This window comes from Prosopis cineraria, unplaced genomic scaffold (assembly GCF_029017545.1).
Source record: "Prosopis cineraria cultivar Desert tree isolate PC_DT_omini unplaced genomic scaffold, ASM2901754v1 PC13, whole genome shotgun sequence".
Classification (NCBI taxonomy): Eukaryota; Viridiplantae; Streptophyta; class Magnoliopsida; order Fabales; family Fabaceae; genus Prosopis; species Prosopis cineraria.
In genome coordinates this window covers 2,656,757-2,673,691 of record NW_026555344.1, presented here as the reverse complement: position 1 = coordinate 2,673,691, position 16,935 = coordinate 2,656,757, and the positions used below count along the sequence as shown (strand labels likewise).

The 16,935-nt window shown below is 35.8% G+C and overlaps 2 pseudogenes; both read right to left on the bottom strand.

Annotated features, from left to right (window-relative positions):
• Window positions 1-1,890: 1,890 nt before the first annotated feature.
• On the bottom strand, window positions 1,891-5,899 carry LOC129290277 (exportin-2-like; annotated as a pseudogene).
• A 2,358-nt stretch (window positions 5,900-8,257) lies between these two features.
• On the bottom strand, window positions 8,258-14,751 carry LOC129290915 (peptidyl serine alpha-galactosyltransferase-like; annotated as a pseudogene).
• Window positions 14,752-16,935: the final 2,184 nt, after the last annotated feature.

The following is a 16,935-nucleotide window of genomic DNA, read 5'->3' as shown; positions in this document are numbered from 1 at the left end:
GATACTCTTATGTCAAAGTATATTATGGTTCATGTAATTATCTTTATACCAATAAATTGAAACCAAAATTATATCAAAATTAATATCATCAAATTTATTAAAAATCAAATTAGTTGTTAAAAAATATATTTATGTTATTGTATTTAAAAATCAAATAATTTAGTAATAATAAGTTATTTTCACATTTAATTAGTCTCGACATCTCTCCCAACAAATAAATTAACTAGACTATGGGCATAATAATTGTTATTGGCTAATCCAGAGCAAATAAGTTATGTAGGAAAATGATCAACTTCATGTTGTATATTTAACATGGGAAAATGAAAATCAATTCCAGTATAATCTTGTATGGATTTCTCTCTGAAAAAGTAAGGCCCACATTATAATCTTATATTGATTTATCTGAGGCAATATGCTGGAAAAAATGAAAATAAATATCAAAGTGGCATAGCGTGAAAGCAGAGAGTGAGGAGAAAGGATTTCGCTTTGCTCCGTTAACATAGCGCACCTTTGCAGCATTTTGAGAAGAATCTTGAACTGTTTGAATTTAATATTTTGATTTTAATTTTTGTATTTATTAAAATAAAAAATTTATAAAATTTTTAATAAATCTGATTACTAATATGAATAATTTAGGCTTAATATGAATAATCCATATTTATGATTTTTTCAATAAGTCTACTAAACAGTCTGGACAATTTAAGTTTAACATGGATGATCAAAATTTATAAAAAATATTGATAAATTTAATAATCAGGCTGGACAATTTATGTTAAATATGGACTGTTTGAATTTACAATTTTAAATTTTAATATCAAACTTACACTGTCCAAAGTATATCTAAATAATTAGTTTATAAAAATCATAAAAAAATTGAACACTAAATTTGTACTATTTATATCAAAACTGTTCAAATTGGCGTTCAAATTTATTACATTTTTATTTTAATACATATAAAATCAAAATTAAAATTAAAATATTAAATCCAGACCATCAAATTTTATCTAGACGATCCAGATTTTTGCCAAAATAGAGCAGCCGCAGAGGTTGTTGTATCAGCAGAGTAAAGCCAAGTCTGAGGAGGAGGGTAGGAGGCAGAATAAATATTTTACTCTTAAAATCTCTCTTTGTTGAGAGAAAAATTAATAGAAAAATATGATGAGTCTACACTTTATTTTTTCTTCCATTTTTCTTCACTCACTTTTTCTTCATCCAAACAAGCAAAAATTATTCTCTCCTTCCAAACAGAGCATTGTGTTGTTTTCGATCAAATTTACAAATATGATTTTAAGTAGAATTTGACTGAAATCAAAACACATAATCTGCAATCAATAATCAATTCTCAACTCACTCGCTAAGATGTTTAAATAAAAACATGGAATTTTTCTTTTAAAAGACTGGTAGATTGTTTAATACACGCAACGCAACACAGGTGAAGAAATATTTTATAAATAAAACCAAGCAGTTTGCTTCTTTAAGATTATAAATACTAGACTGTAAAAAAAATTATAACAAAATACTTAACTAATAGTCGACAATTTTTTGTTCAAGAATACAGATTCTAAGGACTTCGTTAGGTTTAAGAGCCAAATTGAAAGAATTTTCAGCCGATATATTCTTTTTAGAAAACCAGAAAACAAACCTTTAATATTGACCCAAGTCACTGACTATTGTCAAAGGACTCATTTAGCTTGAGGGGCTACAATACAAGGTTTTCATATTTTTGGCCCCCCAAAATGTTGGACTGAGCCTGAAAGATGGAATCAAGATTTGCACGAGAAAAATTCAATTTCATATGCAAATCTTTTCTTTTTTTAAAAAAATGGACCTTAATATTGGTCACGATTTGCTCATATGCATACTGAGAGAAAAAAACAGCAAGACAAGGAATTGCAAGAACGGCAGATGATTTTACACCGAAACCCAACAGATCACATGAAACTCCATACACATGCACAGATCTCATGGATTCAAGCAAGATTCGAACAAAAAATCCCAGTTCTTCATGTATGATCATGGCAGGAGCAAAAATGGATGATTAAATACTGATTTAATTCACAATGCATCAGAGTAGAATCATCACCCAGCTCATCAATGCCGGAGATAACTCTTCCAAACCCAAGATTCCACTAATTTGATTCCAGCATAAAATCCTGTGTTAGTAGAACAAATGGATTATTACGGAAAGAACTCATCATTCATTCTCAACCAAACAAGAAAATTGAAGCATAACAAAATATAAGAATAATAATGAAGATTAAAGATCATTAGACACGTAAAACATGCACTTATAACACAACTTTCAACCTCAGTCTCTGCCACTACACACCCATGCACAAAGACAATAAAAGATCAACTATGGTAATTTCTCAACCAAAATGCCAAAGGAGAGAGATATTCTAGCATGTTGCAAGCAAAGGTGCTTCACAATAGCTGTGCACCAATGAACACAGGCAGTCAGTCAGTCCAGCACTACATGGTGGGACCCAAATCAGAAGAGGTGACAGTAAGCTAAATATTTTGTGATTCCTTACAATGCCTATTTACATTTCTAAAGAAAGGGGAGGGAGAGAGAAAAAGGAACTCAAGAAGGAACAACAGCAACAAAGAACTGATCGATCATGGAACTAGCACAATAATTAAAAATTATTTTATCGTACCTAAATTTGTGTATAAAAATTAAAAAAGCATGAAACTGCCTGAAAAGTCGCACAAAAACTAATTTGATAATAATACATTCATACAAGGTCCAGATGAAAAGATAGATTGATAATCAAGAAAAACTCGTGCAAAAAATGTTACAACAAAATGGGCAAGCTATTACTCTCAGAACATTTCCAATCCAACAAAAAACAGATCAAAAAATGGGAAATAAAGCATCATTTGCTTCTACTTACTCAGGCTATCAGGAGATTATAAGTTTGGCAAAGCTGAAGCAATGCTGCTTGATTTGCAGGATCGACATTTTCACTAATGACCATAGGAAACCTCCCAGGAGAAAGTGAAGAAAATCGGGACAATGAAGAGACAAAAAATTCCCTCGGATCTTTTATATCTTTCAGTGGATCCTCTTCTTTCTTTCCAGCATTGTAAAGACGAACAAATGTGGCAGTATAGCCCACATTTTCTGTAATATCTGGCATGTCAGCTTCATCCTCAACCCTATCCTCTTCTGGCCGTGAAAGAAGGGTGACAATGCTGTCAACCATCTTTCCCCACAATTCAGCAGCTGTGGCATCTAAGAAGATTGGAGATTCACATATAAGTCTAGTTGAAGCAACTGCAGCCAACTTGAGTTCAATAGCTCCAGTAATGAACTTTAGATTAGGAATCCAAAATTGATTTAGAATCACAGTAAATATAGCGGGCTGGACGCGATTCATAGTCTCAACAAGGTTAGAAGGACCATGCTTAATCAGAAAGAGTGACATGAATATTAAAAGATACTTGATAAGCTTTACTGTTCGCCTCTTTGAAGCTCTCTGAAAATAGCAGCCCAAACGTGAGAAATATAAGGTTCAATGACAGCATACTCAAGACTCTCAATGACAGTATTAAGCACATAAAATCCTTGCTCAGTTGTGCTAGGAGATTGGATGAGTGAGTCAAATATGCCAAGCACCTTACTTAGTCTACCCTCTTGGCTGACCTCAAGTGGAGCCTTCTGAAGGAAGGCCTGGAGAAGACGCACAAGTGCAGGAACATTTGGAGCTCTTTTCCAAGAATCAGGTGACAAAAGGATCTCAAATATCTGCATGTAGATTGCTGGGACAGGTGGCCTGTTCAACTCCACAAGTTGAGCAAGCAATTGAAATGTGTATGGGAAAAATTCAGTAACATCATTGGTCAATATTATTTCAAGCCTAGGGAAGAGACTTGCTTCAAAAACTGATACAAGAGACAAATCCCTCTCACATGCCCTCTTTACAAGTATCGCCACAGACTCGAAGAGATAATGATTGAAGATGGGATTTTTTGGATTCCTGCAAACTTCACCAAGAATTGAGGCTAAACTCTCAATACAGATTCGAGCAACTTCGACAGATATATCAGCAACCCCAAGAACCCTCATGATACACTTCATTACATACTGATTTTCTTCAGACTCTGGGAGCTTCAGGGCGCTGAAAAGACTGTTCATCAGCACAGGGAAAACAGGATTGATGTCAGCTGATGTGTATCGGGCTCTACCACCTCATCCTTTACCGATAAGAGTTTTTCAATACAACTTGCAGCATAAGAATGAACAACATTTGATTCTGCAGAAAGGAAGCGAACCAAATCTGGGAAAAACTTCAATGCTATGTGTTTTGATATATGACTCCGGAACATAGTAAAAAATTTGAGAGCACCCGCCTTAAGCATAGGATGCCCATTCACATCTGGACTCCGCAGCTCTGGGACAATTACAGATTCAAAAAGCTCTGAACATCAACAAGTTCTGTTGAGACATAACTAGCTCCAGCCTTCTTGGTTGCCAGAGAAACTACCAAGAATATAGCACAATCTTTGTCCTTCCAATTTACCACTGGATTTACAGCAAAAGAACTTAATAAAGTTTGTATTTGCGCAGAAACAATGCTTCTGACAGTATCCCCATAATGTGTCGCAATACCTTTGAGTAGCTCACAGGCAATCCTCCTCCTAGTATCAAGATCACTACCTTCCATATCTCTCCTAATAAACTCAATATAATTCATCTCGAAGAGTTCCTCATCATCTTCCCTCAACCTTACATTCGGGATCACAATGCCCTGACAGATCTGTGGTATAACTCCTTCACCAGCAAACAAGGTGTGGTGCACACTTGTGCTAACAGTGGTCAAAAACTTGATTGCTGTGATAGCCAGCTGATCACGGCTAGAAGACTGGGATACATTTCCCAGTAAGGTCCACACAGCAAGTGCAAAATCATTCAGGTATCCTTGAAACTCCTCCTCGTTCTTTTCCATATAAAGATTAATATTCTCACAAACTGCAGCTCGAAGCTCATCTACAAGTGCAAAACCATCAGGACCACTATTCTCAAGTGCAGGATAGCTTGTAGTGAGGTATTTTCGAAATTCAGTCATCCACTCCTTCATGTGATCCTCAAAAAACTCAGGCAGCTCCTGAAAATTTAATGAATAGAATATGCTACAACACAACCTCTGCGACTCAAAAAGAGGACGAAGATTGTAGCAAGCCCTCCGGAGTTCGCAGCCGCATCAATCAACGAAGCCGTTTTGAGAAATATTTCCAGCAGAGGTGCCGCAAAAAGATCAAGACAATACTTCAAATCAAGCAAAAGATCGTTGGTTTTATACTGGTACCGAAACTTGTTAAAAATAGAATTGGCAGTGCCAAGAACACCATTAACAGAGGCATAATCAGAGGCTTGCGATGCTTTCTGAAGATTCATGATGAGCTCAGGAAGCAACGCAGGCCACGATTTAGGAAAATCATGCTTACCAATTACAGCCAAAGCTTCGCTAAGTTGACTTTGAATCTTAGGAGTGGCAGAAAGCATCAGCGGCACTATCAATGATTTAATCTGTTCCTTCTCCGGGTCAAGTATGGGGGAGAAAGCGGGCACATTGGCGTCATCCGAAGCAGCCGGCACCCATCGGACACGGAGGTGGTTCTTAAAGTTGACGGCGGCAGCTTGACGGATCTGATCATCGACGGAAGGCTCGGCGACGAGGCGGAGCACGACAAGGCCGTAGTTTGGACGGTCGGCAGCGTCGGCGAGGGAGGCTTCAGCCCGGCGGCGAGGCTCCGGCGAGGGAGAGAGGGAGTGGAGGAAGCATTCGGAGAGAAATTGGAGGGTTTGAGGATTCCACTCCATGATTGAGGGAATGAGAATGAGAATACGTTTGGGGAAGGGTTTATTTGAGGGCGGGTTTTGCAGTGAATTCGAACACCTAGAAGGAAGAAAGAAGCATAGGGCTTGTTTCGAAATAATAACTTTAAAAAGACTTGTCTGGAAGGATGATGGCATGTCACTCTAATGATCATTTGATTGATAAATATGATTTTGTTTACTCCTATTTCAATGCCCAAGTTTAACGTTACAATGCACTGGTTTACTCTACATGTTAATTTAAATTAAATAATTTTAAAAGGTATAATCATAAATAGCTTAGTTTTCCTCAATGACAAAAAGTGATCCCCATTCATTGTAATTAATAAGACTCGTAAAACAAAACTCAAAATAAACCAAGTATTAATTCTTACATATATTTTCATATTTTTCATTTTTTAGATGGCATTTGGTTGTGTCAAATTTCAACATTGCAAGATCTAATTTTTAAATGAGCTAAGAGTCAATTTTATTCTAAACTCAATTTAAATTAATTTTATTTTTAACCTTATTAAAATTTAATAATTATGTCCCTGACATCAAATTGTACAATATGTGTTTTTACGTGAGCCTCATATTAAATTTTTTAATATTTTTTATAAAATATTATTTATTAGGTTTCATTATTTTTTTTATTTTTTATCACATGAAAGCGTCTCTCTCCTCCATTCATCTCCCTCTTCATCAGTCTCCATTCATCTCACTCTCTATCCTTCTCATTGAACTTGTGGCTTGCTGGTAGGAGCATGTTGGCTTTACTTTGCTGCAAGTCATGAGTGTGATATCTACAAGAGAGAGAAGTGATCACTCTCTCCTTCTGGTTCATCCTGATAGAGGAGCCATGGCAGAAAAGCAAGAGCAAAGATGATGAGGGTGAATAGAGAGAAGCGTGAAGTTGAGAGAGAGTAGAGATAGCTGTTGAGCGACGCTTCAATGCTTACAGCTAACTTGTAGGAGCCGCTATCCTGAGAAATGGCAGAAGAAAGAAAGGGGAAGAGATAGGGAGGGGGAAAGATGAGAGGGCCCAGAACTCGGGGTGGGATGCAACATAGGAAGCAGATGGGCGGCGTAGAGGGGCTAACTCTACTTATGGGATGCTAGATGCTGGAGTAAGATTGTAAGATCGAGAAATGGTGTTATCATCGTGCAGGTTTCGCCATGGATGCTTGACCTTGCTAATCAAATGCTCCCTCTCGCTCTCCCTCTCCCTCTCCCCCCCCCCTCCCTCTCCCTGCAACCATGTCTCCTCTTTATCATCTTCTTCTCATCTGTCTCTCACCGTCCTCCTCCTCTTCTTTGCATCTCTATTAACCAGGCTCTGTTGCACAATCACAGAACAGAGCAAGTTGCGTTTATTTCACACCGGGAGCTGGGCAGGTGCTTGCTACACACACACACACCACACAACACATGTTTAATTGATTAAGTTGCATGTATAAGAATTCACATTTTTCTTCAAAGTCTCAAAACATTAGCTCAGAGATTCCAAAAATTTAACGAGTAAATGAGAATGAATGCTCGCAGGACGAGTAGTGATAAATATAATGAAGGATTAGAAGAAGAGGAACTAGGTATCAAAACTGGATTGTTTCTATATATAAAACTGAAATTGCTTCAAGAGAGATATTATGGGGCAAAGGGCTATTGGGGAAGGGGACAAGAAAGAGTATAGAGGAGAAGTATATAACTATGACCTGGTGCATGAAAGAAGGAAACAACAACGAGCGAAGACTAGAGAGAGAGAGAGAGAGACAAGGAGAAATTAAAAAAAAAAAAAAACATGAGACCCACATAACAGTCTGTTAACGCTGGGGTACGAAATAACGAACATTTTTAAATTAAAGATAAAATGACTCATATAAATTTATGATCATAATTGTAATTTTTTTAACCTTTAAAAAATTGGAAACCTTCTCTGAAACAATATATGTGTTTATACAATTATATCCCCTATCTACTACTGAAATATTTCTCATACTTATTAAACAAACAAATTATATGGCCCTTGCATCTCATGCAACTGATTAACAATTACACAGAGAAAATATGTAGGATTTTGGGCATGGCAAAAAGATTTAAGCTTCTATTATTAATAATTAATATTTCAAACTTATTGAGGAAAAATTTATAAAAATTGTTTGTTTCTAAATAAGTTTTACAACATTAAAACTGTGCAAAAAGGCACAACCAGAGGAAACCATGACGCCATGACAATAGCTTGCTCAGGATCACTCCATGGCTTCCACTCATTGAATGTGATCCTTGCATGATAATAGTCTCAAATAAATTCGCCCCCTCAGCTTTACACATGAAAAAGAAGAACAAAAAAGATGTACAGAGGCACATCAAACCACGGCTATGCCGATCACGGCCGTTACTTCCATGTATCCGGGATACAAGCTTCTTCTCCGGCTTCTATGGTTTTTCATCCTCATTCCTCTTCTCTTGACCTGAATAAACCAGAAAAATGACCACAGAGAAGCCCAAGCCAGAAAAATGCCCATAATACTATCACCCAGAACTTGAAAGAACTAAGCATCCCATCTTTCTCAGAATTTGCCGATAAACGATTTTTCTTGAGGCAAAAGTTTCATTAAAGTCGCCAAGTTTCCTTGAAATCCTGTTTCACTGGTAGTGTTGCCTTCCGAACTGGATAAGGAACTGTCAGTGGGGCAGTTCCTTCTCTCATGATGCAGGCGCAGAGCTTCATTTAGTGTTCTTACACATTCTATGCTAAGCAGGTCTCGTTCCCGAGCATCCACATCAGCGTCGTCCAGTGTTGACGGATCTGGTGGGTTCGGGAACTCGGCCCAGCATCTGTTAACCATGTCAACTTCCCTCCAGTCGAGCCTTGTCAAAGCTCCAATTCCCGACTCTGAAGAGTAATCCATAATGAAAAACTCTATATTTGACACCAGGTTCAGGACATATCCCGGGATATTAGTATATCTTTTTCAATGCGATGCCTTAAATTCAGCTGCATGGACAGAATTTTTAGTTACAGCTATGACACATGTTCATACTTTAAAGAGAAAAATAAAAGATAATGCACCTATTGGGATAACTTAAATGCTTCAAAAATAGCATATTACCTCGGCTGCACCAAATGAGTAACCGTACATCTCACTGATCCACCCGGATTCATATACATCTCGTTATATTTCTTGCATAATGAGCCCTATCAGCCCGGACCTCCTCTGTTTTATGAAGCCATTGTATAGCAAATTTTCGTAGATCATCCATGTGCAAATGATTACTCCACCAACTTGTCACAAGCCTCAGGATGGCTTGTATGAAGTTTTGCAAGCTCATTAATCGCAACCAATAAGATAGCTGCACAGAGAAAAGGGGATCAAAACAGGAAAAAGCCATAGAGACTTGTGCATGCGCACCACAGCTACTTATAATGCCTACACATCAGCAGCAACATTTATAGACCACAACCATGAATCAAATTCAATGGTCTTACTCATATGGAGTAGAAACCGGCCGGCCACGGGCAGCTTTGAACTCCCAGGGTGTGATTGGACCTCTCAAGATCATATCAGCATCAAGATAACTATGAATTCTGCATCAATGTTTGCATGGTTGAGCCAGTGAAGAACTCCAGCAGGCTTATTAATTGCTGGATACCTAAAATGAAACAGAAATTTTCAACACTTGCCATGCTCTAACTCTAAATTCTTCAGAAAAAAATAGAAAAACTATGAACAAGCGACCCCTCAAGAACTTCACACCACATGAAGTAACGGTATGGTATATCCCTATTCTGCACATATGCTCAAGCAAGCAACACCCACCACAAGACATCATATGAGCAATTCTACAGTGCTACATAGATAATCAAAATTTGTTTGAAATGAAACGTGATCACCGCCAAACTGCCAAATACAATGAATAATTGAACATCAATATCTGTCTCTTCAGGACATCAAAATCATGCGCGAGAGTTAAATAGTCAAATCAAACAGCTCAGGAGGTTGGAGACAAATCTGACAGGACATATCTAGAACTAAAAGCTGAAGATACTAGAGCGTATGAAGCACTAATGGTCTTATTTTCAAAGTCACAAATCACATCTTTGCAGCAATGATAATCAGAGAAAAATCAATTGGCCAGAAAGAATCTAACTATGGTAAATAACTAGTTTAACCAGGATGAATGTAGTTTCAGCGACAATGAAAAAGAATATAAGGAGACCAGCTTGTCAGATTTTGGTGAGATAACAAAACGCAACTAACTGAGAAGGCTAATGCCCAAAAATAACACGATTGAAATAAACAAAATTACCAATCGCCTGTTAATGGATGTCGACTCATTGATGGAACATAATGGGTAGGTGCCAAGTCATGGCCCTTGTATTGCTTCAAGTCCTCCTCATTACAGCTGAGAAGTCTAGTGATGTTTCCAGGCTGCCCACTTGTACGGAAACTGTGCATAAGCCCTACAGTCTGCCAATCAAAGTATGGTGTACATTCTGTGGAAAAAACAGTATGGATTTTAGGATATGGCTTTCCAGCATCATCATCATCATCATGTTCCTGAACAGTGTCCTTATCGTCCATCATTTCTAGAGTAGCAGGATTAACATATTAGGCTTAGTTAGCTCAGCAAAGGTTTTGCTTTTCAAGAAACTCAAGTATTTAGACATGCTGGTTTAGGGCAACCCTTCGCCGCATGCTGCAATAAAAGACCTTCATTTAAAGTGTTCATGCACTCTACACTGAGAAACAGCCCACGCTTTTGATTAGGGTCAATTTGCATCATCCTTACCTGCAACATGAAATTTTTCAATTTCAGCCCCTGGTTAAAAAAATAAAATAAAAGATGACAAAGAAGAAAGACAACTGATCCATCATGTCCTGTGCATAAATTCAAAATATTGGGATTGAAAGTTGAGCTTAAGGGACCAGTTGGAATCCACAAAAAATGATATCAAGCTTAAATAATGATAATGCATGCTTGCTTCACAACAACACAGGAATTCAGTCCCTACAAAACAGGCATAATTGCGATTGAAAAAAGACCACCCTAGTTTACTCCAACCAGCTGACATACCTCCCTAGGATAAGGAGGTTCTGGAAAGAGCCGATTACAATCATAAACAATATCATCTTCATGGTGAGAGAGTTTATTAAATGACCAATTTCCAACACTGAACGGCAGCCCATAGTGAAGCAGAATTGGCTCAATTCCCTCTCGCGGAACATAACCCGGATAAATCATCAAGTTATCATTGATTTTGTGCCGAAGTCCAACCTGGGAACAAGCAGGGAAAACCCGAAAGGGAGTCAAAAGCAAAGAAGAAACAGGAAACACTTAAAGTAACCAGCAAAAATTGAACGGCCAAGAACTTCAGGCTTTTGTGGTGAGGGGAGGACACTTCAAGCTAGGTGCCAGATAAGTTTGAGTGGTACAACAATCGCTAAAATATTTTTGCAGTCATCACAAAAAATATTAGGGCAGTAAACTCACTTCTGCAGCACCAAAAGAGTATCCGTACATCTCACTAATCCATCCCTTCCCATAAATATCACCAGTTATATTTGTTCCCCAGTGGGCTGTATCTTCTCTCACTTCTTCTGTTTTTGAAAGCCACATAGGTGCCAATTTTCTCAGGTCATCTATATGCATTGCCAGAAGGCCGCCAACTTTGTCACAAAGTTCCGGGTGTTTAGTGTGCAGTTGGGCCAAAATATTGTCACAACCTCTTAAATATCTGCAAGAGAAATGTTGGTTATGTTTATAGAAGCTTCCATCCGTAAGCAACATGAAAAAGACTGAATATAGAGTACAATATCTATGAACTACTTAATAAGATTCAAACTAGCAAATTTCATAACTTTGACCTCAATGTCAATTTCAAAACCCCCCCATTTAAGGTTTGATGTAGGTCCTGTTCTCTAATTCACAATACAATAACTAAATCCTTTCTCTCCAATAATAATGAATGGAAATATTATGAAGGTAAATAAAAAAAGCCATAGACAATTAAAACTCCTTTCTCAATTATCTATAAAAGTTGTAGGAAGTCACACTATTTACAAATCGTGAACAACATGGCTCATCTTAAGTTCCATGTAAAATCATGGGTTCCACTCTAGTTGTTATAAATGGTCAATACTAAATAAGCTGCTTTATTTCAACAATTTGTAAGGGGTGAAAATGCTGCCTACACTATACCACTAAAGAGAAAGTTGAATAAAATGGATGAGAAGCATGAAATTATTAGATACCCATAATATGCTGCAACAGGTCTGCCTTTCTCTGCACCAAGTTCCCAAGGTACAATGGGGCCACGGATTATCATATCTGCATCCAGTATGACAACCCAGTCAACATTTTCTGCATCTTTACTATGTTTGAGCCAATGCACAACCCAGCAGGTTTGTTTATTGCAGGGTACCTGCATAGAAAATAAATTATTTATAAATTATGCCTCTATCACGGAAAAAGGATTTCCCTTTCATAAAATAAGATGCATTTATCCATTTAGAAAAAGGCAAATTTTGAGATTCATTACTCAGAACGTGGAATATGGGAGAGAAGAAACACTGACAAAATCAGACAATAATACCAGGATACAACCAGAGATAAATTGGTCATGAATGAACAGCAGAATAGTTACTTAGCTGATGTTGAATAGCCTTTAAACTCAGGTAAATTGAACATAGTTGAATGATGTGAATTCAAAGAAGACATCCGGGAAGCTTTTGTTAACCTCATAACTAATTAACAAGGCACAACATAAAAATCAATGAGTAGAAAGGAAGATGTGAATATTTCTGTATTGTTTGGTTCAAGGCATAAGGGGAAATGGAAACATGCACACGGAATGCACAAAAAGCGTGAAACTTTAATTTATGTAATCCCAAGCATACCCTTGTTATCATAATTCAAGTGTATATGTCCCTCTGTATTACTTTTTAAAAAGGATGTGAGAGTTGTTTCCCATCCATTTTATCCACATCCTCACTTCATTTTCATTTCCATACCTGACATTTCTGTGTATCAAACAATCCCTTAGTTACCACAGATATCGACAAAGTTAGCATACACAATTTTCAAAACTATATATATTGACTCAGATGTACCAATAAAAGAAGCAGCAACATAACTATGCACAAGATAACATCACGCAGAATTAAAAAATTTTAAATGACTATCAAGTCTAGCATTGGACAATCAGAAATAGTCAAAGATATAAACTGCATTTAGAAAGGAAACTAACCTAAAATTCATAATTGAAATTAAATTTCTAAAGCAAATTAGATTTGGAACAGAACTCTACCAGTCACCAGTTCTGGGGTGTCTGCTCATTGAGGGCACCTCGAAAGTGGGAGCTAAATGCATCCCTCTGTAATTTTTCTTCTCCTCATCAGTACAACTGAGAAGACGGGTGATTGGTCCAGGTTGTTTGGCCTTCCTATAGCTTTGCATGAGGCCCACTGTCTGCCAGTCAAAGTAGTTCTGGCATTCCACAGAGAACAGGGTGTGGATCCTCCAAGGAGCTTTATGACTTATTTTTGCGCCCCACACATGACCAATGCTCAAAGATACCAACAACAATACTAGCAAAACCAAATGTTCTGACATTGTAGCTTGATTTAAGATTGGATATTAGATGCGTATTTTCTGCAAGAACTGAATCTGATGCCATCAATATTCTACAGAATATAGCAGGATACAGTAAAGTAATTATTAATCAATGTGTTTGTATGCATATATTCGTAATACATCTTGATTGATTCATTCTTATAGGGTCACCTGATTGTCAAATTGGTATAAAGAAGCTTCTAAGAAATTAAACTGAAAATGTATAAACAATCATGTAAATTTAGCAACCCCTCCATCCTTGCAAGATCATGAACATGGTACAAGAAAAAAAACTTGGAAGCCATATCAGAAATTTGAGAGAATTCAGCCAGCAATGACCAAATTACCATAGCAATCATCAACACCTTAAAGAAGACCGTGACACTAGCAAATAAAATTTCTGCATTGAGCTTTTTCACACAACTGACACTTTCATCATCATTGTTTAAAGTCTTGAAACGTGAGCATGTAAAAAATCAAGTCAGAAAGCATTAATGCTTAGGCACATTATTGCATACATGTTATGACTTGAGCTGTTGATTACCATGGCAAAGTGAGTCACCAGTAAGATGTCATTACACTCCCCAAGGTAAAGAACCATAAGACAGGAGTGTAACAAGCATAACTCTACAACGTTTAATCATGTAAATAATAATCATACACAAACAACTTTTAGATCAACGTATAACAATTGCAAGTTCAACAACATAGCTGGAACCTCTTGATACAGTGCTCAGTTATCAAGATCAAAACACACACCCGTCAAAGCCTACTTCTCCCAGCAAGAACCCTAGCTGTAAAGTTGTTTGCAGTTACTATAACATAAAAAACCAGTGGAATTTTGGGCAATCAACAAATTCTATGCGGAGATTCATAGCATAACTTACCCGGGTCATTTCAATATCTTGAACCTGAACGTGGGTAATTTCCTTTCCATCATTGCCCATCCCAATCAAGATCTAAAGTCCCACGCCAGCGAAAGATGAGACGCTTCCCTCCCCTGTTTTTCCTGTGACGAATTGTCAGGTGCAGAGTTTCTGGGTGGTGCACAATGGCTGATGGGGTTTCTTCATCCGTGTAGACGGAGACCGGCAGACAAGTGAGGAAACCCAGAGAACAAGAGATTTGTTATCAGAGTAGAGAAGTTTGAGACGTTGACTGATCTTATAGAGAGCGAGAGGCATTGAGATTTGAGACAACGAAGGTAAGAATCCACACCAATAATTTGCACTGATCAATTGATTTGGTCGCGTTACAATTGCAACAAGTCCTCTTGAGTTTTGTATTCTTGCGAATATTTCTCTCACCTCTTAGAGATTAACAATGAAGTCCTTGAGTTTTACAGCCTAGTCATTCTCATTTCTCGTGTCTGTATGCTCGAGGGCAGACGACAATTTATCTGGTTATTTTAAGGATGACTAGTCAAATGATAGAATGAACAACTTTCCTGAAAAACATAGATAAAAAGGCTAACAGTTAAAATGTTAAAATTTACCATTTAATTGACAAAACCTCAACAACTTATATACTTAATCTTAATTTAATTTAATTGAATAAAAATATATTAAATATACCTTATTCGAATAATCTAACATTTAAGAACTTCTTTTTTCTTTGTTTTATTTTGCATGTAGTGGATGCCAGATTTTTGTTCTTTTATGCTATGTCTTGTATTTTTGTCATGAATAATGTCTTGTCGATTTGAGATTATTCATTAAGATTCGATATCGTGCGTCTATAAATTTGTGTGTGTGTGTGGGCTGGTATAACTAAAATGGATCATATTATAACATATCATATCATCATATCATTTATATGGTAAAGTGTATCATTTCATTGTAGACATATAGTAGGATGAATAATAAATCTCATTTTTTTTAAAAAAAAATTCTATGCTTTTAGATATTATGTGAGGCCCACTATATAAAAACAATTAATAAGTTTGAGATTTTTAGTGAAAAAATAATGATAAATGTGAGACCCATAAAAATAATGTGTGAGATCCTATTATTTAGTCCTTATATTTTTATATGTATAAAAAAGTAATGTAAAAAATGTCAGTCTCACGATAAATCTATAGTGAAATGAATTTGTAAGAGCAACAAGTAATAAATCTAATCATATTTAGTGGGGATAACTTTTATTATTCAATTAATTATGTGGGGCAGAACTTAACACTAATTTTTTTTATTTGATTTCAAAAATTTTCTCATACTTAACAAAAGAAAGGCATATGTATGGGAGACTAGCACATTCATATCTAAGACAACATATTTAAAATAAAGTAAGTTATTAGTATATATTGAATGTGTATAGCCAAAATAAAATTTAAAATAAATTTAACTTAATTTAAATAAATAGAAAATTAAAGGTAGACTAAAATAAATTATTTTTCAATTTTTATTTTAGTTTTATCTTTTAAATTTTAAAATATCACATATATTGCACGAGAATAAAACTAGTTAATATATAAATTTGGCGAAAAAAAAAGCATATAAATGTAGAAACAAACAAAATGCACGTATACACAATGGTTTTTTTTTTTTTTTGTTTTATAGTTTGCGTAACCTGAAAAGAGTTTTAAAGCGGTTCCAAATATGAAAATAAAAAATAGAAACAATTTTTTAAAAAATGAAAATCAAGTATTGCTTTACAAGGAAATGTACTTGTCTAACTAAATTTAAATGTCAAAGGGGATGTGGCCTTGAAATTGAGTGGCAACACCTCCATTCCCTCTCGCCAAATTTTTATTTGACGAAGCTCTTAATTGCAATAGAGATGGTTCTGGTCTTGAGATTAGAAGTGGTGTTAGCTGACCAATGTTGCTTTTGCTTTGCTGTGTTTGTTAGTTTTTTTTTTCCCCTGGTTTTCTGGTTTCAGGTTGTGTTTTAGGCTTTCTTTTCGGTGAGTTTTTTTGTGTGTTATGTTGTAATCTTAAATCTTTAGGATTTTTTTGAAAGCCTTTTTCTTGGCTTCGGCTATTGGTGGTTGTACTTTTTTTTTTTTGGTGATTAATCAAAATGACTTTGTTTTGGCCAAAAAAAAATCCATTTAAATCATTTACATTTTTATTTTAGCGTATCTTTAAATTATATTATCAATAAAGATTAAATAAAAACATGAAAAAGTAGATGGACAATTAATTTTTTAATTTACTTTATTGTAATATATTTAGAACACGTTTCCATATATGAAAATAAAAAATATATTTATAGAGTGAAAATGTTCTTTTAAAAGAAAAAAGCATATTGCTTTATGATTTAATGTCATTCTCAACAAATTTATTTTATTTTAACCTATCCTTATATATAAATACTCATTCCGTTAAAAAATATAAAACATTTTTGATTGAATCTCACATCCAATAAAATAGTTACTTATTTTTAAATTAACCATATCTTTTTATATTTTTTCAATAGAGTGTTTCACTCTAAAAAAATATAAGATAATTTATTCAATAGGGGCACTTTAAAAAAAATAATGATTACATTTTAAAA